Source organism: Ceratotherium simum, chromosome 35 (genome assembly GCF_057802395.1).
Source record: "Ceratotherium simum simum isolate JZ-2026a chromosome 35, ASM5780239v1, whole genome shotgun sequence".
In the NCBI taxonomy this organism is placed as follows: Eukaryota; Metazoa; Chordata; class Mammalia; order Perissodactyla; family Rhinocerotidae; genus Ceratotherium; species Ceratotherium simum.
This window is the reverse complement of record NC_141934.1, coordinates 5555565-5581001: the sequence shown is the minus strand read 5'-3', so window position 1 is coordinate 5581001 and position 25437 is coordinate 5555565. Positions and strand designations below refer to the sequence as shown.

Genomic DNA, 25437 nt, shown 5'->3' with positions numbered 1-25437 from the left:
ACAACTCTGCTGGTTGTAGGGACACCACCAAGCTCTCAGGGATTCAGGTGGGGCATGAACTGACAGCCTGGAAAGACGCCTGACCATCTCCTAAATAACCCATCTCTTCAGCCTGATATTCATGCTCCATCCATAGTGAACAAATCTCTGACATGTGAGAAGGGTGGCTTCCACAGTCTTCCAGTCAGGCCATAAGTGAGACAAGAACCCCATTTCTTCAGTGAGCGTGGTTCATTGGCAGCTGCCTTCCTGACGGAGTCCCTGGACATCAAGCTGACCTGCTTCTCCTCCAAGTGCAGGTCTTGTTCCTCCAGAACCAGCTCAGCTCTGCTGTGGACATGGCATTCATAAGAGCCATTAAACTCCCCCATGTGTTCTCTGGACTGACCTGAGGGATCAGTGTGAGGAACCCGTGCTCTCTCTGCCCACTGTCCCTTCCCTCCAGTGACACCAGCCCAGCCCTGAGGCCCATCAGTCCTCACCTGCCCTCTGTGGAATTAAAAGAAACCTTAACTAAAAAGGAGTCAGAAAGGCCTGTGGTGGGAGCTCTCACACTCTATCATTCCTCACCAATTACTCCAAACAGGAAGAGGGGTGCTTGTATCTCCAACAAGAAGTACAACTACTTTACTACTGAAGAAGATTTCTCTCCACACCTGGCAACAGCTCAGCCAATGAGAAGCTGTTGCCGCCCTGAACTGTTACTTCCCCTCAATGGACTTTCCTTTTGAACAGCCCCTCCTTAATCCCCCTTTTCCTCTTTTCCTTGCCTCCTTTGTTTTCTGGACTTGCCTATCTTTTGCCATAGTATGCACATCCGGAATGGAAATTCTTTTGGCTATTCCTGAATAAACTCATTTTGAGGGTAAAATAACCAGTGAATTTGCTTTTTAAGTTGACACCCCCCTAGTCTGCATGCTGCCTCTGTGGACAGGTCAAAGGACACACAGTGATGTCAACGTGTTCAGTTCAGGTTCTCTGTTTCTGCAGAACTAGGTACCTCCTCCCAGGATGAAGGGTCTCAAGCAGGGCAGAATCTAGTGAGACAACAGGGATGAGATGACACACATCACAGATCTGGACAAGCATGAAGGAGTTCTGCAGTAGTTTTGCTGAGACATCACATGACATCACTGTGAGAGAACCAGGACCACATCCCTGGGTGCAAAGGCCTAGTGATCAGGACAGGAGGGTGGGAGGATGTGCCCCCCATGACCTGTGAAAAAGGCAGTGCACCTGTGAGCTTGTGTGCATGTGTGTGTGTGCATGTGTATTTTGTTGTTGCTAGGAAGTGTTGCCAATACCAAATGTCCCAAACCCAAGACTTTCTGTTTCCATAACTTTCTTCCTTCCATTATTTCATGTCTTTGCTTTATATTACATATAAGAATGAGGATTAAGGATATTAATAGAAGGAGGAGGAAACATTCGTATGTGACTAGTATGTATGAAACACCTTCAAAAGTGTGTTTATTTTAATTTGTTTAATCACAAATCCTCTATGAATTAGCGTTCTCGTTATCACCCATTTTACAGATGGGGAAGCTGAGGCCTGGAGGGATGAGGAACCTGTCTGAGGTCAGAACTAGAAAGTGGCCGACCTGGCAGCAAACCCAGGTCTTCTGACCCCAGAGTCCCTGGTCCTCACCACCATCCTGTGGCCTCTCATTGTGCTTTCAAAGCTGACACTTGGCCTCTCCTTGAGGTGCAGAGAGTTCTCTCTCCTATTTCAAAAGGAAATGACTGATATTGTGACTTTGTCATGCAGCCCTGCTCAATAGAATAAAAAAAATTGAAACATATATGTAACTGACAAATTTCCAGTAGCCACTTTTGAAAAATGAGGTGTCACAGACGGAATTTTTTTCCATAATATATTTTGTTTAACTCAATTAGTTGAAATAATTTCATGTCAATAGGAATTAAATAAAATATGCATATTTTAAATTATTTTTATGCTACATCTTTGAAATGTAGTGGGTATGTCAGAACTACAGCACATCTCCACTGGGACTACACACATTCATGCTCAGCAGTTGTATGTGGCTTGTGTCCACCCTGTGGACAGAGCAGGTTAGATGGATGAGGTTTTCCTGGGGTACCTGTCCCTGCAGTATGTACTCACTGCCACCGGGGGCCGATGGAGGGTCCCATGATCCAGACCTCACAGGGGAGGAATGGCTGCTCCACTTTCCACCAAAACCAGGAATATTGAGGATGCCCAGAAGTGAGGGAATTTTTACAACACGTGTCCACACTACTTTTGTTCTTAAAGACAAGATGTTAAATACAACCACAATTTTAAAGATGAAAATGAGCTATCAACACACATTTTTATTATCAGTCAGTGTAATGAAGGACAATAGTCTGTGTGAATTTTTTAATAAATATTGCTGAAGGTTTCTCTTTAAGTGCAAAATCATTTCTATAAAGCTCATGACAAGTCATAAAGTAATATTTTGTGCATAGGAAGGCTGATCATGAGAAATAGTTTCTTGAACTTGGTTGATCTGGCATTCTCCACAAAGAGATATATTTGCCTAGTGCACAAGCACTGATCACTTTTATAAAGATCAGTTCTCCCAGGATGTACTAACAAGTTCCCTTCATGTTGTAATGAGACCCAGAAGCAAAGATGTCAGGACTGGCCTGCAGGAGTGGCCAGCAGGGCCCCGTGAGGGAGACTCTGAGGGGTGAAGTGTAAGGAGTGGAGGCATCGAGGTGGGAAGGTGGAGAGGAGCCGTGTGTAACACGCTCAGCGGGAACAGTAGTGCACGTCTCTCAGGCACGTGGCCCTCGTCTCACCTTCAATGATCTCTTCAGACCAAACACTGAGGAGTGAGCACATACGTCTCCTGTCTGTGCACAGGTATCAGCACAGCGCTTCACACGTGATTTCTATGAACAACGTCTCCAGGATTTTGTCATCACATCCTCATCAGTACTGGGTTTGAAAATAAATACATTTGTTCAAGATATTTGGTGAAAACGGCACCTTGCCAATCACGTTTATAAAAATTTTAAGGTTTCTGTTCCTACTCTCACAGTTGTCCAAATTCAATGGCCTTGACCAAGTTAGAAAAGGATCCTGATCCTAACTTGTCAGGGGATGAGCCTGACATGAGGAGCCTGACCAGCCATTAGAATTCCCCATCGTCCCACTGACACAGACTCCCGTGTGGTCCGTCATGGAGGGAGCAGAGGAAAGGTCCCCACGTCTGTCCATGGAGAGACTCTTGTTTCACCGAGACACACAGATTCCAACACCATGAAGATTGGAGTGCTCCTCAGAACAGAATCAGGGAGGAAGGCTCGTCTGAATACAGAAGAGAGAGAGGTGACAGGAGGCCCAGGAGGGCTGGGATGAGGGAGCAGGACATGGGGCGTGGTGAGGGGCTGGCAGGGAGGGGCTGACAGGTCAGGCTCTGAGGTCAGTCTCCTGGCCTGGAACCTTGACTCACTCCTTACTGTCTGGGGGACTTTGGGGAAATCATTGAATCTCACTGATGGCTCCCTCCACATCAGACTGGAGGAGAAGTTAAGCAGAGGGCTGCTTGTGGGTATTATACTGTCTGGTTGTGGGGAGTGCTTGTCAACACTCACCAAGGGTTTGACATATATTCATGGCTCACAAGTAGTCATTGTGTTGAGCCAGCTACACATGTAGGCTGACATTCATCCTGGAGACATCAGGGGGCACTGTGGGTCTTGTTTTGGGGACCCTAATAAGTCCAAGTCCCCTGGGCTGTGCTCAAGGGCAAAGGGTGTGACTGATGATTCCTTTGCAGACACTTCTATTGGGTAGAATCAACTCCCTACTCTGAAGCCCACTGGTCCTTCATCTGACCTTGGCAAATTACCAGCAGGAGGTCCTTAGGCTCAGGGCTCCAAGAAGAGCTCAGACAGAGGGAATGGAGAATAGATGTGCATTCAATGCTCCTCCCCTCTTGAGCTGCAAGAAGAAAGGATAAGACAGGAGCTTGGAGAGGGTAGTCCATCTGGGCAGCCTCAGGGCAGAGCTCCTGGAAGCCCCCCACCATGGAGTGGTTTCCCTTCTACCTCCTAACTCCCCTCTTTCCCACAGTTCAGAGCATCTCAGTGCATTCAGGGTTCTCCCTCTGCTGACGTTTCCCTCCAAGCACAGTCCCCAGGGACATCTGTCCAGTATCGGTGCATTCAGCATCATTCTTGTATCTTCTGTTTCCAGGTCTCTGTGCTCTGCCTGTGCTTCCCTAGTCCCCATCTGCGTCTGTTTCTCTGGGAGCCTCAGCCAAGCTCATCTGCACCCTAAGTAGCGAGCACAGCACCTACATCATTCACTGTATCAACAGAGACCAGGGAAGGCCCCTGGGTATGTGATGAAGGTCAACAGTGATGGAAGCCACAGCAAGGGGGACGGGATCACCAACTACTTCTTAGCCTCCAGCTCTGGGGTTTCCTATTAATTAACCATGTCCACCATGCAGTCTGCTGCTGCGGCTGATTATCACTGTGGTGAGATCCATACAATTGCTAGACAGGATGGGTAAGCCACAGTGACACAGGCAAAGGGAAAGTCAGGTCAAAACCTCTCCCTCCCTCTTCCTGATGGGGTGTCTGAGTGAGCTGCTCCCTGTCCCTCTCCAGGACTCTCAGACCTTTGACTCTTCTCCTTGTAATGCCCATCATCCTGAACCCCACCCAGAGAGATCACTAAGAAGAGGCTGAGGTAGGTAATATTTAGATCATTCTGATAACTTGACATTCTGTTTCCTCCTCCACAGGCCTGTGGGGATGATGCTGGCAGAGACCAGACCAGCCCAGGCAGAAAAACGACCCTTAGAAGCGGCTGATCTGAGACGACTGTGTCCACAAGAACCATCCTGCCCTGTGCTCCGGACTTAGGGCTCTGCTATGGGACAGGGAAACGGATCTCAGTGTTCCACTGGTGACCCTGGAAGAAGTCTGCAGCGTGTCTTGGCTCTGGGATCACCATGAAGTGGAATAGGACTCCTGTCAGTGTTGATTGTTCAGCAAGAGGCATTTCACCACCCTGGCAGGCAGGACAAAAACCTGAACACTGTTGTGGGTGCAGAGCTGGGTTCCAGGAGGAAATTAGGGTGCATTATAGGAGGTCAGAGCAGGACCAACATGGAGCACAGCTCGGGCTTCTCCAGCTGTGGTAGATTCTCAGCTTGTGGTGGCAATAATGGCTCCACTTCCTCCCCACGGGACTTTTCCAGGAACAGACCAGGACCACGTCCACTGGGACAGCAGCAGAGCATGGTGGGTGGGGGACTCTGAGGTGGAAAATATGCCGACTCCTCTGATTTCAGCTCTGTGGATGATCCACTTCAAATGCATTGGGAGGGGCAGGATTCCTGGACGTGCTGCTTTCCTCCATAGCTTTTCTGGAATCTGAAAAACAAGCATCTTTCACACACACCCACACATTGTGTGAAATGTTCCCTGGGCACTGTGTAACCCTGGTCTCTGTGCACTGACCTGAGCAGGGTCAGCTGGGATGTCAGGGCTGAAACCCAGAACATCAGACTGGACCACCCCCATGTCTGATCTCTGAGATGGAAAGTCCAGGAGCTGCCCGTGGCCTGGATGACTCCCAAGTTGGCATGAGAGGTGGAGGTGGCTAGTCTCCCAGGGAGGGAAAGGACAGGGTACAGGAGAGGCAGGAGAAGAGATGGACATCAGGGCTCAGTCCTGCAGTGACATGTGTCAGCCTGTGGTTGGCTGAGTCACCAGGGTCACAGGGCCATCCCCCATCCTCCCCACTCCAGTAAAGGGTTGATCTCTACAAGGGTTTGCAGTGACTTTGTCGGCAACAAGGCCTCCTGTGGGTCCCTCCAGTGGAGAGTTTCCTCCACCACTTATCTTGTAGGAAAGGGATTTGGGAGGACTGTAGGGAAACAAATCCAAACCCCAGTGTGGACCTATCCACACCCATGTCCACATGGGCCTTGTGGTGCTAACAATATTGAAGACGGTCAGCTGTAGCCTGTGATGGACAGACAGAGGGAGAAACTGCTAGAAGTGATGACAGTGAATGGAAAAGAGAGGCAGATAAAGATCATCCCCTGTTGTGCTTAGATGGTGACCAAGCAGTGAGGGAGCTGCCACCTCAAAGCCTTGTCAGAGAGGGACCAAGGGCCCATTAGAGGCCGTTTCTTATGTCAATTTTATGACAGGGTCAGGGTCTCATCAGGTGCCACTGTCACCTCTTGTCATGTGAAAGCCACAGTGAACAGTGTGAAAGATGAGTGTCCCTTCATGTCCCTTCCATGCCCTTGTCCTCACAGGTGCCAGGTGATCCTGAGACCAGGAGTGACAGTTTATGTCAAAAGTACTTTTTGCTGTAATCTTAGCAGAGTCTTGAGGATGGACGTCATGTAGTGTCATTGTCACAGTAGGGGAATCTCTAAAGCCTGCGGGGCTATTGACAAATCAGTCCAGGGAGCAGCTGAAACAGGTCACAGGACCTGTACGTGGAGGCAGGTTGGAGCTGATGTGGCTGTGAGTGGACAGGGGAGGCCATGTAGGTGGGCAGGAGTGAGAGTGTGCTCGAGGAGGGGTCCTTCCCCTCTGGCTCCTCCTGTGTCTCTCACTATCTGTCTTTGTGTGTCTCTGTCTGTCTCTTTCTCTCTCTCTGGAGTTTTCCGATTAGTCATATTCTAATTCTTCCAGTGTATCTTGATCCTTTGCTGCTCCTTTTATATGCACTCTTTTCTCATTGTCTTTTTCTGTCCAGTTTGTTTGTGTATGTGTTTGTGTGTGTGTGCATGTCTTTATTCCTTAATGATCATGACACCAGCAGTAATGAAATCATTTGTGTCACTGCACTAAGATTCCTGTGTGACAACCAGGATCCCCGTCCCTCCTCTGCAGGATGGAGTCCTCATTCCCCCAGGCCCAGATGTTAGCAGCTGCAGCTCCATACTTGCTTAAGAGTGTATGAACATTTGTGTACAGTTTCTCTGTGAACATAAGCTTTCATTTTTCTGACCTAAATGCCCAAGGGTATAATTGCGCGTTGTATGGTAAACACAAGTTTAGTTCTTTTACGAAGCTGCCATACTCTTCTCCAGAGTGGCTGCACCATTTCACGCCCCCGTCAGCAAGCATGAGTGATTCAGTTTCTCCACATCCTTGCAGCATTTACAGTTGTCACACTCTTTATGGCAGCCTTTCCCATAGGTATGCAGGGATATCTCTCTGTGGTTTTCGTGTGCGTTTCCCTCACGGCTGATGAGGAACATCCTTTCACATGCTCTTTGCCATCTGTACATCCTCTTCCATGAAATGTTTGTCTTGTTCATTGCCCATTTTCTGAATGGATTTTACTTTTACTGTTTAGTTTTGAGAGTGCTTTATATATTCTATACACTAGTCATGAATTGGATATGCGGTTTGCAAATATTTTCCTGTTACTTTTTTTAATTTTCTCTAGAAAGTTTTACACAGCAAAATATATTAATTTTGATGTGGTTCAGTGTATTCCCTTCCTTTTATGAATCACACTTCTGGTGTCATCAAAGAAATCTTGCCTAACCCTAGACCTGAAGGATTTCTCCAATTTGTTTTCTAAAACATGAAAAAGGGACTGCCTGAGAGGTACATGAGTAATTTCCCTGTACCTGATCGTGAATTCTGGCCTCTCATACAAGAGCATGACCACTGACCCAACAAGCTCCTGCTCCAACCACTGCCCAGCCCACCCCCATGGATGACCCATCACTGAGGGCAGGACTGAAGGGTTCTCCCTAAGCCCAAAGAGGAAGCCCAGGGCACAGACTGATGTGTGTGTGCATGTGCTGGGGAAAGGGGTGAGCACTTTCTCCCTCAAAACCAGAGAGAGCTCTGAGGACTCAGGGATAAGCCTTGGAAATAGGATCCACTTTCACAGCCTGCTATAAGCTGACTTCTTTTTTACTCAGCAGGCAGACACTCAACAAGGCCACAAAAAGGAAAGAAGTAGATTTGCATTTCTTCAGAGAATAAGAGAGGGCCTGAGGCACATCCCCAGCTGTGGGCTCAGAGGCAGAGCTCTGGGGCGTCTCCACCATGGCCTGGACACCGCTCCTGCTCCCCCTCCTCACTCTCTGCACAGGTGCTGCCACTCAGGGCTCAGCTCCCAAAGAAACCAGGGAGCAGCCTGGCCCTGACCTTCAGCTCTGCAGAGGGCAGGCTGCAGGGTGTGTGCCCTCTGGGAATGAGACCCTCATCCTCACACTCACGTCTCCTCTCCTCTCTTACAGGTTCTGTGGCCTCTTCTGAGCTGACTCAGCCACCTACGGTGTCTGTGGCCTTGGGACAGACGGTCACCATAACCTGCCAGGGAGAGCCCCTAAAAAGTTCTTATGCTAACTGGTACCAACAGAAGCCAGGCCTGGCTCCTGTGGTGGTCATCTATTATGGCAGCAAACGTCCCTCTGAGATCCCTAACCAATTCTCTGCCTCTTACTCAGGAAACACGGCCACCCTGACTATCAGTGGGGCCAGGGCTGAGGATGAGGTTGACTATTACTGTCAGGCATGGGACAACAGTGGTAAACAGCACACAGTGACACAGGCTGATGGGGAACTGAGACACAAACCCCTCCCCCATCTGTGTCACCCTCTCCTACAGCCCCAGGAGGACTGTTGGCAAAGCCATGACCAGGTCTCTTCCAGGTCCCCAGATCTGAGATCCCCAGGCCGGCTTCTCCTCCCAGCTTGCCAGGCAGGCTCTGCAGAAGTTGGATCAGCATAGGACACAAAAATAGTTATTATAACAATATCTCATCTATTATTGTGGGTAGACAAAAGATTGAACATATCAGGAGCAGACATGGAAGACATTCTGAAAAGACAAGCTCAAACTAATGGAAATGCAAACGACATGGTCTGCGATTTAAAAAAAAAATGCTGGAAGACACTGACATCAGATTAGATCTTGCAAAAGAAGAGATTTTTGATCTTAATATCACGGTAATAGAAACTGTTCAAAATGAAACACAGGAAGAAAAAGACTGAAACAATCAATAAAGCTTCAGTGAGTCATAGGACAACTTCATGCAGCATAAAAATTGTTTACCTGGAGGAACAAAGGGGAGACAAGAAGGAAAGCGGGTGATGAACAGAAAAAGTATTTGAAGAAATAGTAACATAATTGTTCCTAATTTGGTAAAACTCATAAAACAATATATCCAAGAAGCTCAGTAAATCTTGGGCACAGGAGACGTGAGAAACAGCACCAACACACATCACAGTGGACTTGGTACAAACCAGTGATGAAGACACACTCTTCACAGCAGCAGGAGGGAAAATACAGGTTATATAGAGAGAAGCAAGCATCCTGGTGAGGGCAGGCTTCTCATTAGAAGCCACGTGAGCAAGAAGATAGTGGAGCAGTGTCTTTAAAACACTAAAAGAAAAAGCTTGTCAACCTTGAATTCTTTACCCAATGAAAATATTGTTCAAAGATTAAGGCAAAATAAAACATTTTCAGACTGCAAAATCTTACAGAATTCATCACCAGCAGATCCTCACTACAATATATGATATAGGATGTCCCTCAGGTAGAAGGAAATGGTGCTAGATAGAAACATGAATCTACACAGAGCAATAAAAAGCATCAAATATAGATAAATATGGAAATGTTTTTATTTGTTAATGTCTGTGAAAGATATACAACTGTTCAAAGCAAAACTAATAATAGTATGTTGTGATTTATAATGAATGTAAAAGTAAAATGTATGACAATGATACCACAAATGCTGGGGGGAGAAAAGAAGCACGTTATGATGTTCTTATACTATATGTGAAATGATAGCATATCTCTGGAAGGCAGACTTTGATAAATGAATCATTTAAGTTTAAAACTCTCAAAGTAAAACCATTTTAACAATGATGAGTTATACCTAATAAGATGTATTAGTTATGCTTCTCCAGAAAATAGAGAACCAATACGATATATATCTCAAATACATATAATTGTATATATGTGTATGCATATACACACATATGCACATGCATAGATTTGAGAGATATACATTTTATATATATTACATATATTTAGATATATAATAAAATATATATAAATAAAATATATATATATAAATTCTCTCTCTCTTTCTCTCTCTCTCTCTCTCTCATATAGCTAGAGAGAGAGAGAGAGAGATTTGAAGTAATGGTTCTTGCAATTATGAGGCTGGCAAGTCTGAAATCTGTAGGTAGATCAGAAGGCTAGAGATATTCAACATCACTTGATGTTTCATCTTTAGTCCGAATTTAATCTTAATGATGGAACATTTTAAGAGGAAACAGAGAAGAAAATAAAAAGATCCAAATCAAACTTCTAGAGATGATAACTAAAATGTCTCAGACTAAAAATACAAGGGATGAGATTAACAGCAGACATAATACTGCACAATAAAAACTTGAGGACACAGTAGAAACTGCAAAATGAAAGACAGAAAAATAAATTAAAAATGATCGGAGAATCTCTGAGATATAGGACGACTTTAAGCAACATAAATGGATGGAATTGAATCCTCCAAAAAAAAAAGTGGGATGGGGAGAACAGAAAACATATTCGAAGAAATAATGGCCAAAAACATTCTTAATTTGATGAACACCTAAGCCCAGAGATCCAAAAAGCTCAACAAACTCCCAAGCACACAAGACGGAAAAAAAATAAACACACAAAAATATCAAATTGCTCAAGGTGGTGAAAAAGAGACAGTCTTAAAAGAAGCCAAAGAGAAAAGACACACTATATTCAGGGGAGGAAAGATAAGGATTCTAGAAAACTTCTCATTAGAAAAATGCAAGTGAGACAACTGTGCATGAACATCTTTAAAAAGCTGAAATAAAGAAATTACTTCTTTATGCAGCAAAAATATCTTTCACAATTAATGCTAATTAAAAAATTTTTAGATATATAAAATCTGACAGAATTGATCGTCAACAGACCCATAATACAAGAAATAATAACAGACACTCCTCAGGCAGAAGGAACATTATCCAGAAAGAATCTGTATCTACAAAAATGAATGAAAGATTCAGAAATGCTAACGACAGGAATAAATATTAAGACTTTTTTCATTATTTAAATCTCTTGAAAAGATAATCCACCGTCTAAAGCAAAATACAATAACTACATATGTTGGAATTTATAATGTTGGTAAAAGTAATCCATATGACAATGACAGCAAAATGCTGAGAGGAAAGAGATAAAATGATGTTATAAGGTTCTTATACTATACGTAAAGTGGTACAATCACCTGAATGGAGACTTTGACAAGTTACAGACAACAAGAAGGCAAGGAGTTACAGCTCCTAAGAAAGCTCAGGTTTCTCACCTCAACACCCATGTGCACTTCACAATGCCCCAGCTAAATCTGATTGTTCCTTGTATTTTCTAGAATGAAAAAACAGCCTGACACGCTAGGCCCTCTGGGTTCTGAAAGAGAATTGGAGAGTTAGATCCATCCTGAGGGTGAATCCAGGGACAGGGGGGCGATTGCCTCCTTCTGCCGAGTGAGCCAATTGGTACACAACAGTGCATGTGAGCTACAAACGGATGCTGCTTCACTACTGCCCTCCAAATCTTGCACAAGAATCTCTCTTTATACCCACCTCAACCAGAAATATAGACAGAAAATAATTCTGTGAAATACAGTTCAGCCTATCAAAGTTGACACTCAACACTCCACATGATTCCCGCTCATATCTCCATAATCCACACAAACTCCCAATAAAAATAATGGTAGCCGTGCTGCCACCTGAAAATCTATCTTGCAAAATATTAAAAACATGCTAATTTTTTCCCCACAAGAGGATGTAAACTAATATTTTGTCTTCTAGGGATATTTTTCTCCCAGCTGATTTGTATTTCCCTTTTGATTTCCCCTACCTTAAACACTGAGACATAAAGTTAACTACTGTTGACGTTTCTTATGTTAGATGATAATAGGAAGAGACAGGGGAAGAAAATAAAAATATTATGATTCCTATGTATCCAAACACGTATATATCAAAATAAGGAAGAAATACTTGTTACTTCTGTAGTCCTCATTTCTGCAATTAGCCCCGTGGTCAGAGCTAGTGTCTATAATCACATTCTTCACTATCCATTCTGTGTTCTCATTGCCCTCAGCAAACATCTTAGATAGTCCTGATCCTCGCTTGGTGGAATGACCAGAACCTTCCTTCTGGAAGGTTTTGGTCCATTATAAATTCTTCTAAATTGGAATATGGTGATTTTATGACTGTAATCACAGATCCAGGTAGCAATAGAGGATCTCCTGCATCCCATACATACTCCTGCTTCCTACAATTTTGTACAGCAACCCATTCCACCTTGACAGTCAACATCAACCACCCCAGCCAAGACCTCCTACTCTGCCTCACCAGTCACTGTCAGGAGGAGACATAAGAGGCCATGGGGCAGTCTCAACCATGAGTCCAATCAAATCCAGCAGAGTGTAAAGTCTCAGAGATGAGAAGCACAAACTTTGCTGGTAGCTCGCTAGGGGTAACAGTGAGTGGTGCCCCTCCTATTTTCCACCTCATGATTCCTAGAACCATGAATCCTGACTATGGAAGAGGCAACACTGTATACTACAGCTGCCTTAGAGCACATACAGCAGCCTGGAGGACATTGCCTCAGCCCCGTAAGGTGTTATCACCTACCTGGCATTGTCACTGAGTCCTCAAAAGTCCTTGCATCATTCTATCAAGCCAGTTGCTTAGGAATGAGGATAAAGACTATAAGACCAATGAATCCAGGAGCATGGGCCCATTGTTTCTCTCCATTGGCAGTGAAATGAGTTCTTTGGTTAGAATACCCCATATGGAATTTCATAACTGTGGGTGAGAAATTCGGTTAGTCTTGGATAATATTTTTGGCAGAAGCATGTCAGGCAAAGAAAGAAAATCCCTATCTAGAATAAATGTCCTTTTCAATACGAACAAACAGCAGTCCTTTCCATGATAGAACCAGTCCGATGTATTTAGTCATCTGGTAACTGGTTGATGTCACCTAGAAATGGCATCATCTTATGGAACTGAGTACTGGGTTCTGCTGTTGGCACATGGAGCACTCAGGAGTGGCTACAACCAGATCATCCTTAGTGAGTGGATATCCACGTTGATGATCCCTTGAATAATCTCCATCTTTACCACCATGGTCAAAGTTTTCATGAGTCTGTTGGCAATGATAGGAGTGGTTGGGGACGGAGGCTGACTGATATCCTCAGAACTGATCATCAGATCCACAAAATCATTGAGATCACCTCCTTCTGGGGTCACTCTGTGGAGAGTATTTTCATAGGACCCAGTATCTTCATAATCTGTGTCCATTTGGAGATGTCTATTTTTATACCTCTACTGCAGATATCTTTGTCAATATTTTCTGATTGCTTTCCTTCCCATTCCCTGACCATCTAACAAAACTATTAATCACAGCTCATGAATTAATATAGAGGCATATCTCTAGTCATCTCTATGACCAGGCACAAGGAGCCAGGTGCACACTGCTCAAATAGATGTTACTAGGAGGATTTTTCTTCACCACTGTCCTTTTGAGCTTCAAAGGACACCACCATGAAAGTGAAAAGACAACCCACAGAATGGGAGAAAATACTTGTAAATCATATGGTTGACAAGGCACTTATAACTAGAATACAGAGAAATCTTACAACTCAATAATAAAAAGCCAAGGATCAAATACATCTTTCTCCAAGAAGACACACAAATGTCCAATAGGCTCATGAAAAGTGCTGATCATTATTAGTCATCAATAAAATGCAAATCAAAACCAAAATTAGACACCACTTCATCCCACTAGGATGGCTAGAATCAAAAAGTCACATAACAACAAGTGTTGGTGAGGATGTAGAAAGATTGAAACCCTCACACACATCACAATGTAAATAGTGCAGCCATTATGGGAAATAGTCTGGAAATTGCACAAATAATTAATTATAAAGTTACCATATGACCCAATAATTTTTCTCCTAGGACATACCCAAGAAAAATGAAATCATATGTCCATATAGAACTTTATCGTGAATTATTCCTAATTCCGTTGTTCCTAGTAGCCAATAGTGTGAAACAACATAAATGTCCATCAGTAGAAGAATGGATAAAGAAATGTGATCTATCCCTACAATAGAATATTATTCAGCAATGAAATTGAAGGCAAGACTGACACATGCTATCACATGGATGAACCTTGACACATTATGCAAATTGAAATAATCCAGCCACAAAATAGAGAAATCTGCAGAGACAGAGAAACCTATAGTGGCTGCTTAGGCCTGGACAGTGGGGAGTGTACAGGAGAATGGGGGTGATAGCTTAAGGGTACTGGGTTTCTTTTTGGAGTGATGAAATGTTGTAACATTGTGGTGATGGTAGCACATATCTGTGAATGTACCAATAAACATTTCATTGTACACTTTTAGTGTATGCATTGCATGATAGTTGAATTATACCTTAATAAGCTGATTTTTTCAAAAAGGAAATGTTATTTATGTCAAGTCTGACCCAGAATTTAACGCTTGGGTAGCTGAAAGCAAGTCTCTCAGGAAAGAGGTAAAATCTATTTTTTATTTTTAGTTTCAAGATTAACACTTTTATGCAAATATACATCTATATAGGAGATCAAGAATCCACTGCAAGTGCATGATCCCCTGTGCCTGCCAAGGCTGCACTGAGCGTGATCATGTCGCTCTGTGAGAAAGTATCTTTTCAAAGCCCTGAGTAGAATCGTATCACAGGCTGCACCTGTTTATAGAGCTATGATGTAAGGTTTTAGAAACTTTACTTTAGGTCACATGAGTAATGTACAAAGGTCAAGTGTGGACATTTTTAAAAAGAAAAAACTGGAAGCTTCCTCCTGACTTGCATGAGAGCTGATGCCTAATTTGCAGGGATGAGGAGCACACAGGGAACAAAATAAATCATTCGTTGCTCCGAATAACATTGACCATTATAATTAGATTATTAGATCTACAATTTACTTACCTTACTGGAATGTGAGCTTTCAACAGATGATAAAGATGATAATTTATGCACCAGATCCCTAGGACTTAAACAATGTTTTGAGGATTGTTCCAGGGTAAAGACTATGCAAAAGCCGCTCTAGTTGCTTCTGACCTGGAGTATTTTGTCCTTGGGGTTTTTGATCAGCCCCAAAGGGAGCAGGGAGCTGGCCGCCCTCCCATGTGCCTGACCAGCCTGAGTTCCAGGTGCAGCAGCACCCCCCCCACCAACCTTGTCCTGTTCCAGAACACTCAGAGGAGATTATTACAGGAGCCCCCCTTATCCACGGGCGATATGTTCCAAGACCCCCGGGGGATACCTGAAACCGTGCATGGTACCGAATCCTGTATATACTTTGTTTCTTCCTATACTTACATACTTATGATTAAATTTAATTTATAAATTAGGCACAGTTATAGATTAACAACATCTAATAATAAAACAGAATTATAACAATATATTGTAATAAAAGTTACCGTAGATCTTAGTAACATTAGCATATTAGTTTTTTTTTCCTATTAAGTTGAGCACTTTCACCTTTTCACTTCAAGAATGATTTGCAACCGGGGAGGCACAGAGCAGGACGACGTGAGATTTCGTTCAACTACACAGAACCACACAAATTTGAAACATGTGAATTGTTTATTTATGGAATTTTCCATTTAACATTTTTGGACCCTGGTTGACCATGGGTAATTGAAACCGAGGAAATGAAACCAGAGATAAGGGGGGACTACTGTATTTCTGATTTAGGACCTCCTAGGTCATATCCTTCTCTCTTCTTCCGCATGTGAAATTGGGAAGACCACTCACCCTCTTTCAGCCCCTTATCTTCCCTGTCAAGTGCAGGACCCTCTCTCTGTGTTAGCGAAAGAGGGGAAAGGTCATCCATGGGGGACTCTTGACAGGTGTCCCGGTACCAGAGGCACAGGCAGCACCACCAGTCTCCCTGTGGCTGCATGGTGGGTACAGTGTAGAGGAGAGGGATTACTAACCACCCCCTGAGTGGCCTCAGCCCCCAGGTAAACTAGGGATGAGCCAGGGGCTGGTCTCAACCCACCTGTGTCAAACCTGTCCCTGCTCAACAGCATCGTCCTGGAGACCTGCCATAGGTGCCAAACCACTGCCAAGGAGCCTGATTTGTTACCTGGAAATTCCCCCTTATCACACCTGACAACTCATTGATCCCTCCCCCAAGTTCTTACAAGAAACTGTCACATTGTAAATAACTCGTTTTGTCTTTTTTTTTTTTTTTCTGAGGAAGACGAGCCCTAAGCTAACATCCATGCCAATCCTCCTCTTTTTGCTGAGGAAGACTGGCCCTGGGCTAACACCCATGCCCATCGTCCTCTACTTTATATGGGATGCCGCCAAGGCATGACTTAACAAGCGGTGCGTTGGTGCGCGCCTGGGATCCGAACCTGTGAACCCCAGGCTGCCACAGCGGAGTGCGCACACTTAACCGCTGCACCACCGGGCGGTCCTGTAAATAATTGGTTTTGAATCACAGACACCTTAGCTTTGTCACTGTTCTTTCAGATCCGCAAACAAACCGGACTCTTCAGAGCAGGACACTGACCCCGCTCTCCACAAACACTCTTCCTATTGCTTGCTCCATCCTCCCATCCTGAAAGCAGCTCCAACGTCACCTCTCCAGGGAGGCCTCCTCCAGCCTCTCACCATACAGTGTCTGCCTGTCATTTTTGTCTGATCTCTGTATTAATTGTCTGCAAATCACCTACCACTGTATGGTTCTTTCCCTATCATTATTGATTATTGACTAATAATATTTTAATATTTTTTAATTTCTATTATTGGTTTCTATTTATTATTTCTCTAATTGGTCAGGAATATTTTTAATGCAAGGAAATGCACATGACAAACAGAGGCATGAACAGACAGGAACCTATTTTTCTCCTGCAAAACAAGTCTGAAGCCAGATGCTTTTCTCCAGATGCTCACCAATTCCACAAGGTCCCAGATCTTTCTTCCTTTCTGTTCCATCATCCCTACTATGAAGACTTTGCTTTCATTCTTGTTGACGGTAGACCTCAGGATGGCTGCTGCAGCTCCAGGTATCACACCCATATTTAAGAGGAAAGGTGATGCATAAATCCTGTCTCTTTTTTCCTTCACAGGAGTGAAATTTCCTTGAAAAGAACTCCAGCCAACTGACCCTTACATCCCTTGCGCCATTGCTGGGCTAAATGATCATTCCAGGCTGGCAGGGACCTGGTAACACTGTCTGACTTTTAAACAAATAGAGGGGACAATGTACAGGTAGAAAGTCATGGGGACTGTCCCCTGTATCTGCAAACCAAGTGCGTTCACTGCACTGTCTCACCCACAGGATGGAAACTCCTGAGAGCAGGGACTAGGTCTTGTTCGTGCTGAATGCCCAGGATGGAATGTGCCAGACAAAGTGGCTCTCAATAAATATTTGTTGAGTGGCTATTCCTCTGTCCCTGTTTATGTTGCAGTAGCCACCACGGCCCCACTTCAGCTCTGCACCTACAGCTGGCACCAATAAGAGGCATTCTCTGAGTCCTGTGTCCCCATTGCCAATCCCAGGACCACCTAGATGACCACCTATGACCTTGTAGGTATGTGCAGGAAGCCTCAGGTGGGCCCTGCCACCACCTCCTCCAAACAGGCATCTTCATGTTTTCATGGGTGATCTGAGCCCCTCCTTCCTGGTCTAACGCAGGCATGGGCCTCATAGAGAAGAGTAATTGCTGCCCTGGGGCCAGCGGTGCATGGATCAGGCAATCACCACCTGAGCAGTAGATTCAGAATCTACACCTGGACACAGGATGCCCTGGTGCCTCCAGCAGTCAGTGTGGAGCAGCCACCAGGGGGCAGCAGAGAGTCACCTGACAAGGGGCTGGGCATATGGGTGTTAAAATCTGAGGAGAGTGTAACATGCAGGACAGTTAGTAACCATGACCTAACACCTGAGGGAGAGGGGTCATTTATTTCTATAGCATCATCCTAGACAACAATGTACACATTTTCTGACTCTGTACCCCTTTGATCTCAATCTAATAGAAATTGCCTATTTCTCTGGCCAAGGTTCAGGCACTTCAGTTCCCCCACACAGCCCAGTCCTGATATGATGTTGTCACTGTCCACACACGCTTGTCCACCCTGGGATCAAGGTTCCCCCCTCCCTCCCTCTGCTCTGAGAGGCTCCTGTCCTGCAGACACGGCTGCTCCTCACAGGGGGATGAGTGCCTAGCACACGGCAGTTGCTGGATAAACTTTATTGACTGGATTAATTAAATTAAGACTCTTTATTACTTAATTAATTTCCAAATAACTAACAGCACTTAATTATAATAACCACTCACTTCAGGTGCTCTTCGAGTTTGAGCCAGCTCTCACTTTATACAGCATTTCTTTCTAGCATGTTCTGTCCCTGGCCCTGAGTAACACTGGGGACACTGAGGCACAGCCCTATGACCTGCCCCAGGAGCTTACAACAAGGGCAGAAACTCGCAGCCCCTCGATTACTCTTTGTGTGTTTGGCAAGGGAGGCACTTTCTTCAGGCTCGGTGCTCAGGAGCTGTGATCTGGGTTAGGACCCCACCCCTGTCTAAGCCTTTTAGTGTCACCTGTAGAATGGCTTCAGAAAAAGCAGACAGACTTCACCACTAAGCTCTGCTGTGGCCAGGCCAGCCCAGGAGTGAGGCCAGGACACAGTTTGGGGTGGAGACGTTGGTCCTAGACTACGTGACAACATGAGAAAGAGAATCTCCTGGGCTGAGGGTGGGGACTGCAGGGGACAACCCTCCCCTTCTGTGTCCCTTGGGGCTGAGCCCTTCTCTGAAACCACAAAGCTCCTCAGGCAGCACCTGCTGAGCCCTGGCTGATTTGCATACCCAGAAGCTCCCTCCAGAAAGGGGATAAGAGAGGCCTGGGAGGAAGCCTACATAGCCTAGGGCCTTAGGGATCAGGATCCGGGCAACTCCATCATGGTCTAGACCCCTCTCCTCTTCAGCCTCCTAGCTCACTGCACAGGTGCTGCATCCAGGCTCCTACCCACCCCCAGCCCCAGGGCTCTGGGACAAGCCTGGCCCTGTCTCTGAGCTCAGCAGGGTGCTGCCTGTGTTGGGCAGGATGCTCATGAATCTGCTGCACGATAAGGGGCTGGTGGGACTGAATCCCCCCACTCTGCTCACTGGCTCTCTGTGAGCCCTGAGGGGCTGCACTTGCCCAGAGGAAGGTGGAGTTTTCTCATTTGTTCAAAGACTCCATTCTCCAGCCAAGCTCACGGGTCACTGGCGCTAAGACTGATGGCCGAGGGTGCCCAGGGGGCCCACAGAGTCTCTGCAGCTCAGTCCCTGCCAGGCAGGTGAGAGTCTCCTAGGAACAGTTCCTTCATCTTCCTGCCCACGTCTCCTTGTCTCTTTCAGGATTCATGGCATCACATGGGCTGACACAGCTGCCCTTGGTGTCGGTTGCCCTGGGACAGATGGCCAGGATCACCTGCCAGGGAGAGAGCCTAGGAAGTTACTATGTGCACTGGTACCAGCAGAAGCCAGGCCACGCTCCTGTACTGGTCATCTATAAGAGCAGCAACTGCCCCTCAGGGATCCATGAACGATTCTCCGGCTCCAACGCTGGGGCCAAAGCCGAGGACGAGGCTGAGTATTACTGTCATGTGTGGGACAGTATTAATGCTCATAGTGACACAGGCAGACGGAGAAGTAAGACAAAAACCCCTTTCCATCTGTGTCACACTGTCTGCCAGCCCCAGGAGGACTCTAGACAAGGCCATGAGGAGGTCTGGCCCAGGTTCCCAGATAGGAGATCCCTAGGCTGCCCCCTCCTCCCAGTCCTCCATGCAGGCTCTGCAGAGGGTGGATCAGGAGTGCATTTAGGACTGATAGGACAAGATGTGCTGGTGTTTTCTGGGCCAGAATATGAGCTGGAGAACCAGGCCCTGTCCTGAAGAACAGAGAGAGGGAGACATGTCTACTGGTCTATGATCCTTGGATTTCCATATAGTGGTGAACAGTCTCTCCTTGGCCAGCTGTTCTGGATTACTCCCCAGAACCTCCTGCCCCAGATGAGCTCCCTAAATCCCATGGCAGCCTGGGATTTGGAATGAAGAAAGCCAGTTTAGTGGACACTGTGGTGTCCACTTAGACACAAATTTAATGGTGACCCACCCACCAAAACTGGCTGGGAGCACCTGCTATTCACAGCTGTGCCCTCACTGGGATGAGTCATTGTTTGCGGAGAATTTCCTCTTCCCAGGTTATGCCCCCTCTCTGAGTGTGACTCTGGTCCAGTGACTGCCTGATGCCAAGACTACAAGGCCCTCCCTGAGTTCAGGATGAGCTTGCAGGGCCTCCCAGCTGAGTCTTCAACTGTAAGCACAGGGCAGGCCTGCCCAGTCTTCCCTCCACACTTCATTCCAGAGACATCACCTGAAGTCCTACTGCATGAAATTCTCTATGTCACAGTGGGCTTCCAGGGAGCCAAAGAGACAATAAAAGTCTAGAGGGAAGAGTATGGAAGAGGAGCGATCTGCACAGAGAGAGAATCCTGGAGTTCTGCAAATATTCCTAAGAGGACAGATGAGTCATGTGTGGGAAGAAACTGAGTGAGGTTGAGGAAAGAACCACCCAGAGACACTAGAGGAATTTTCCACAGGCTCACACTCACACAATCATATAGTGCTTGTTCCCCAGTCAGAAGGGGAAGCTCCTAGTTAAGGCATCAGATTGAATAGTCGGGAGAACTTGCATCAGTCGTGGGAAAAATAAGTAAGTTAACAGTCCACCCTAAGACACTGTAAAAATAGGAATAAACTGAACCAAAAGCAGGCAGAGGAAGTAATGCAGTCATGCATCTTTTGACGACAGGGATGTGTTCTGAGAAATGCCTCTTTAGGTAATTTTGTCATTGTGTGAACATCATAGAGTGCGCTTAAAGAAACTTGGATGGTATAGCCTACTCCACACCTAGTCTGTATGGTACTAATCTTATAGAACCACCGTCATATATACAGCCTGTATTGACTGAAATGTCATCATGCAGTGCATGACTGTAATAAAAATTAGAGCAGAAATTAAGGCAAGAGATAGTAGGAAACACATTACAGAAAATCAACAAAATTAAAAGTTGGTTCTTTGAAAACATCAACACTATTGACAAACCTTTAGTTAGACTGATCTTTTAAAAAATAAGACAAATTACTAAAATCAGGAAGTAAAGAGGAGCCATTCCTAACTGACTTTACAGAAATAAAAAAGGTCTTGAAGGTTGTGAAGGAATACTACGAACAGCGGCATGACAAAAAGTTAGATGAACTAGACAAATTCCTAGAAAGACACAAATTACTGAAACTGACTCAAGAAAAAATAGAAAATCTGATAAAATCTGCAACCAGGAAAGAGATTAAATCAGTAATAAAAAACTACCCACAAAGAAATGTCCAGACACAGATGGCTTCACTGGTGAATTCCATCAAATATTTAAAGAATTAATACAAATTATTCACAAGCACTTCCAAAACATAGAAGAGGAAAGAATACTTACCACTTCATCCTATGACCCCACTATTACTCTGATACCAAAACCAGATAAAGAGATCACCAGGAATGAAAGCTATAGATCAATAACACTTATGGATAAAAACATAAAAATTCTACGTAAGATACTAGAAAAACTGTTCAACAACATAGAGAAAGGAATATACAGGCCAGTTCAGGTGGCCTTGTGGTTAAGTTCCACTTTGGCAGCTCAAGTTTGGTTCCTGGGCACAGACCTACACCACTCTGTTAGCAGCCATGCTGTGCTGGTGGCCCACATACTAAAAAATAGAGGAAGGATGGCATGGATGTTAGCTCAGGGCAAATCTCCCTCAGCAAAAAAAAAAAAAAAAACACAAAAAATAGGAATATACACTGTGACCAAGTGGTATTTACTGCTGAAATGCAAGGTTGTCATAACACCAGGAAGTCAGTTAATGGAATGTACCATCTTAACAGAGTAAAGGACAACAGTCATGATCTTCCCAAGAGTCACAATGTTTTCACGCAGCAGACATTGCTTCTGGTTGTGTTTCTAGTCCTATTACAGCCTCAAACAGGTGAGAGTGGAGGTGCAGAGATGGGACGGGGTGGGGGGAGTTATTCCATGCAAAGAATCTGGATGTCCCACACCTAATGTGAGGATTGTTTTTGTTAGTGTCATTGAGCCAATTCTGACTCCTTGGGTAACAGGCAAGTCAGGCCAGGGTCACCTGCCCTCACATTCCTCTCCTTGGTAGTGGGAAGAGAGGACAGATCTGAAGAGCTGGACAGAGAGGACTCCTTCCCAGGATGGGGTGGACAATAGTAGTGACTTAGTGACCCCATGTACAGAACAGTAGACCCCTTCCCACTCTTTTGTGCCATCCTCTCACCTTCCAGCTCTATACTAGACAATGCTTCTCTGCTATTCATAGGGTTTTCATGTTCCGTTTTTCTTAATCCTATGTTTCTCATCATAAACTGCGAGGATACTTGATGATAAATAATAAAGGATTGTAAATCCACATTTCTCAATGTTCTGGTGTTTAGAGGTCACTTCCTAGACACGTGATACAGTCACAGAATGAAACGATGACTAGGATTCAGGCGTTGGTAAGGAGCAGGGTCAGGGGAAGGTTTTCAATCAGAGAGAAAAACATATTGAAACTAGAAGACAGAAGCGAGCATGAGGTGTGTAGAAAGTAAGAAAGTCCAGATCAACTGGGGCTGAGTGAGATCAAGGAAAGAACAGGAACCACCCATTTCTGTCTGGACGTCCCGCTGGAACACCATCCCCGCACACACACCACCCATGTGGTTGTGAAAAAGTCTATTCTTAAACATTTCCCCACATCATTTCAGGGTCTAGAATCTGAATCAAGCTCATTTGACGAGGGCAGGACAGTTAAGCCCCAAGACTGAGGTGGCCCAGGAAGGACTTGGGGAGACAAGCAGGAGGAAGAGAGAGTTTCCATGGTCACCTAGGCCAGAGCTCCTGAGACCTCAATGAGCACACAGTCCCCTGGGCGTCTCCGCAAGATGTGACTGCAGCAGATCAGGGTGGTGCCCGGGAATCTGCATGTCTGACAGCTCCCAGGGGAGCCGGTGCTGCTGGACCTCTGAGGACCTTACTTTGAGTGGCTTCATTCCTGCTCACCTGCTACTCACAGCTCAGGTGAGAGTCCCCACAGGAAGGCACAGACTGTGAGGCACAGGAGACCTGCTCTCCCTCCAACACAGGGTACATGGGGTCTTCGTCCTGCACTCAGTTCTGTCCACATTTCTCCCTCCCATCAGAGTTGGGGACCCAATCTGTCCTGCTCAGCCTCCTTAGGCATTGAGGCCCCTGGACAGATGGTCACCATCACCTATGCTGAAACATCAGGGACATTGGAGGTTATAGTCACATCTCCTGTTGTCGAGAGCTCCTGGCACAGATTGATATGCATTAGTGCGGGTCAAGAACAAAACCTCACAGACTCCAGACTCCAAATCTGGGAACATGGACTCACTGAGCATCTCTCAGCTCCAGTCCAGCCATGAGGCTGCTTATTATTGCTGTTCCTATGCAGGGGGCAGGAGGGCGGTGGCTCATTCCCCTTGCTTCTTAGTGGTAAGAAGTGAGACCAAACCATCCTGGGCTGGCCTCACTGCACTCCTGCCCGCCTGGTCTGTTGTCAGCTACCCTGGAGTAAGATACATTCTAGGTTCAAGGCTTAAGGAATGAGGTCTCTCCTCTCTCCCACCACTTGACAAAGTTCATCCTTAGGAGCATCAGTTAATTGAGGCCACTTGGGAACAAAGGCTCTGTCCCTTCCTGTGGTCTGTGTGCTCAGACATGTACCTGATCTGCAAGGGAGAGGCAGGTATAGATGACGTCCTGATGGTCAGAGTCCAGGTTGGGACAGTGCAGGGGGGTCACCTTGAGGTCCTTCCTCCAGCTACTGTTGTCCACCCCATCCTGGGAAGGGGTCCTCTCTCTCCAGCTTTTCAGATGTGTCCTCTGTTCCCATTACCAGGGAGAGGAATGTGAGGGCAGGTGACCCTGGCCTGACTTGCCTATTATCCAAGTAATCAGATCCTGGGGGGATCTTCCTCCCCATGTGGGGTCAGACTTGGTTTGTAGCCAGAAGCTTTGGGGCCCTGAAGGAGCCATGGGTCCTACCAACAAAGATGCCTGGAACCTCCTCATAAATCCCTTTCTCAACCCCATGGTTTATCTCAGTCCCTACCCCTAGTCAGTACTCTTAAGGGTACTGAACCTTACCAGGTTAACACTAAATTACCCTTCAAGGTTCTGTTTAAAAGTCCCATCCTAAGGGAGGCCATCAATGACATAAAGACTAAGTGAGATTCCTTTCCTGAATGTTGTCACAGGACCCTGTATGTCCCCTTTGGAAGGTCTTAGCACATGTCATATCTCATTTATACCTTTGTCAGTTAGACTCAGTTCTCGGAAGGAGAGATTGTGCACAGAGCTCAACAAGGTAGTGACTCTGAATATTCATAGTCATGGTGATGCTTCACATGGGAAACTATAGAATGTTCTTGTGGGACAGGACAAGGATCTGGAGACTGTGTGTGTCACTCCCCACCACGATCCCAGAAGGAGCAGGCATGGGGGAAGACAGGTCTTAGGTTATGGGAGAAACTGTGCTGCTTGGGGACTTAAGACAGGCTCCTGGGAGGAGAATGGACACTTTAGGGGAGAGAAGAACATGGAAGGAGACCCCTCTCCAGAGGGTTGTGATCATAGAGACAAAGTGGCTGGAAGGAGCCCAGCCCTGCTGCTGAAGCCTTGAGAGGACACTTCTAGGGGTGACTGAGTTAGTTTGCTAGGGTGACTGTCACAGAGCACCACACACTGGGGGCTGAGAATGGAGATTTACTGTCTCACGGTTCTGGGATTAAAAGTCTGAGATGAGGTGTCAGCAGTGTTGGTGTAATTGTGGGCTGTGAAGGAGAATCTGCTCCATGCCTCTCTTCCAGGTTCTGGTGATTTGCTGGAAATCATTGGCATTCCTTGCTTGTAGATTATGCCTCCGTATTCACATGGTGTTCTCTGTTGTGAGCATCTCCAAATTTCTCTTTTAGTAAGGACACCAGCCAGGTTGGTTTAGGGGTCTACCCTACTGCAGTATGATCTCATCTTAAATTAACTAATTACATCCACAGTGGTCTTATTTCCAATAAGGTCACATTCAGAGGTACTGGGGTTAGGACTTCAATATATGGATTTCAGAGGGAACACAATTCAACTCATAACAGCGTTTCTACCATGGTTGGGCCATCCTTTCCCTTGGAGGGGTAGGTTGTGGGTGCACGGCTCTGTAGGTTGTAGGGGCACCACCAAGCTCTCAGGGATTCAGGTGGGGCATGAACTGACAGC

The 25437-nt window shown here is 45.7% G+C and overlaps 1 long non-coding RNA gene across 2 annotated transcripts in view; it reads left to right on the top strand.

Annotated features, from left to right (window-relative positions):
- LOC101401204 (uncharacterized) overlaps positions 1–25437 on the top strand; it is a 41548-nt gene that overhangs the window by 5745 nt on the left and 10366 nt on the right. The window contains exon 1 of one of the 2 annotated variants that reach the window (XR_015549855.1): positions 8025–8101. The exons of the other annotated variant lie outside the window; for it this stretch is intronic. This is a non-coding gene — a long non-coding RNA (uncharacterized LOC101401204). Of the gene's footprint in view, positions 1–8024; positions 8102–25437 lie in introns of those variants that run through there. 2 annotated transcript variants of the gene reach the window in all.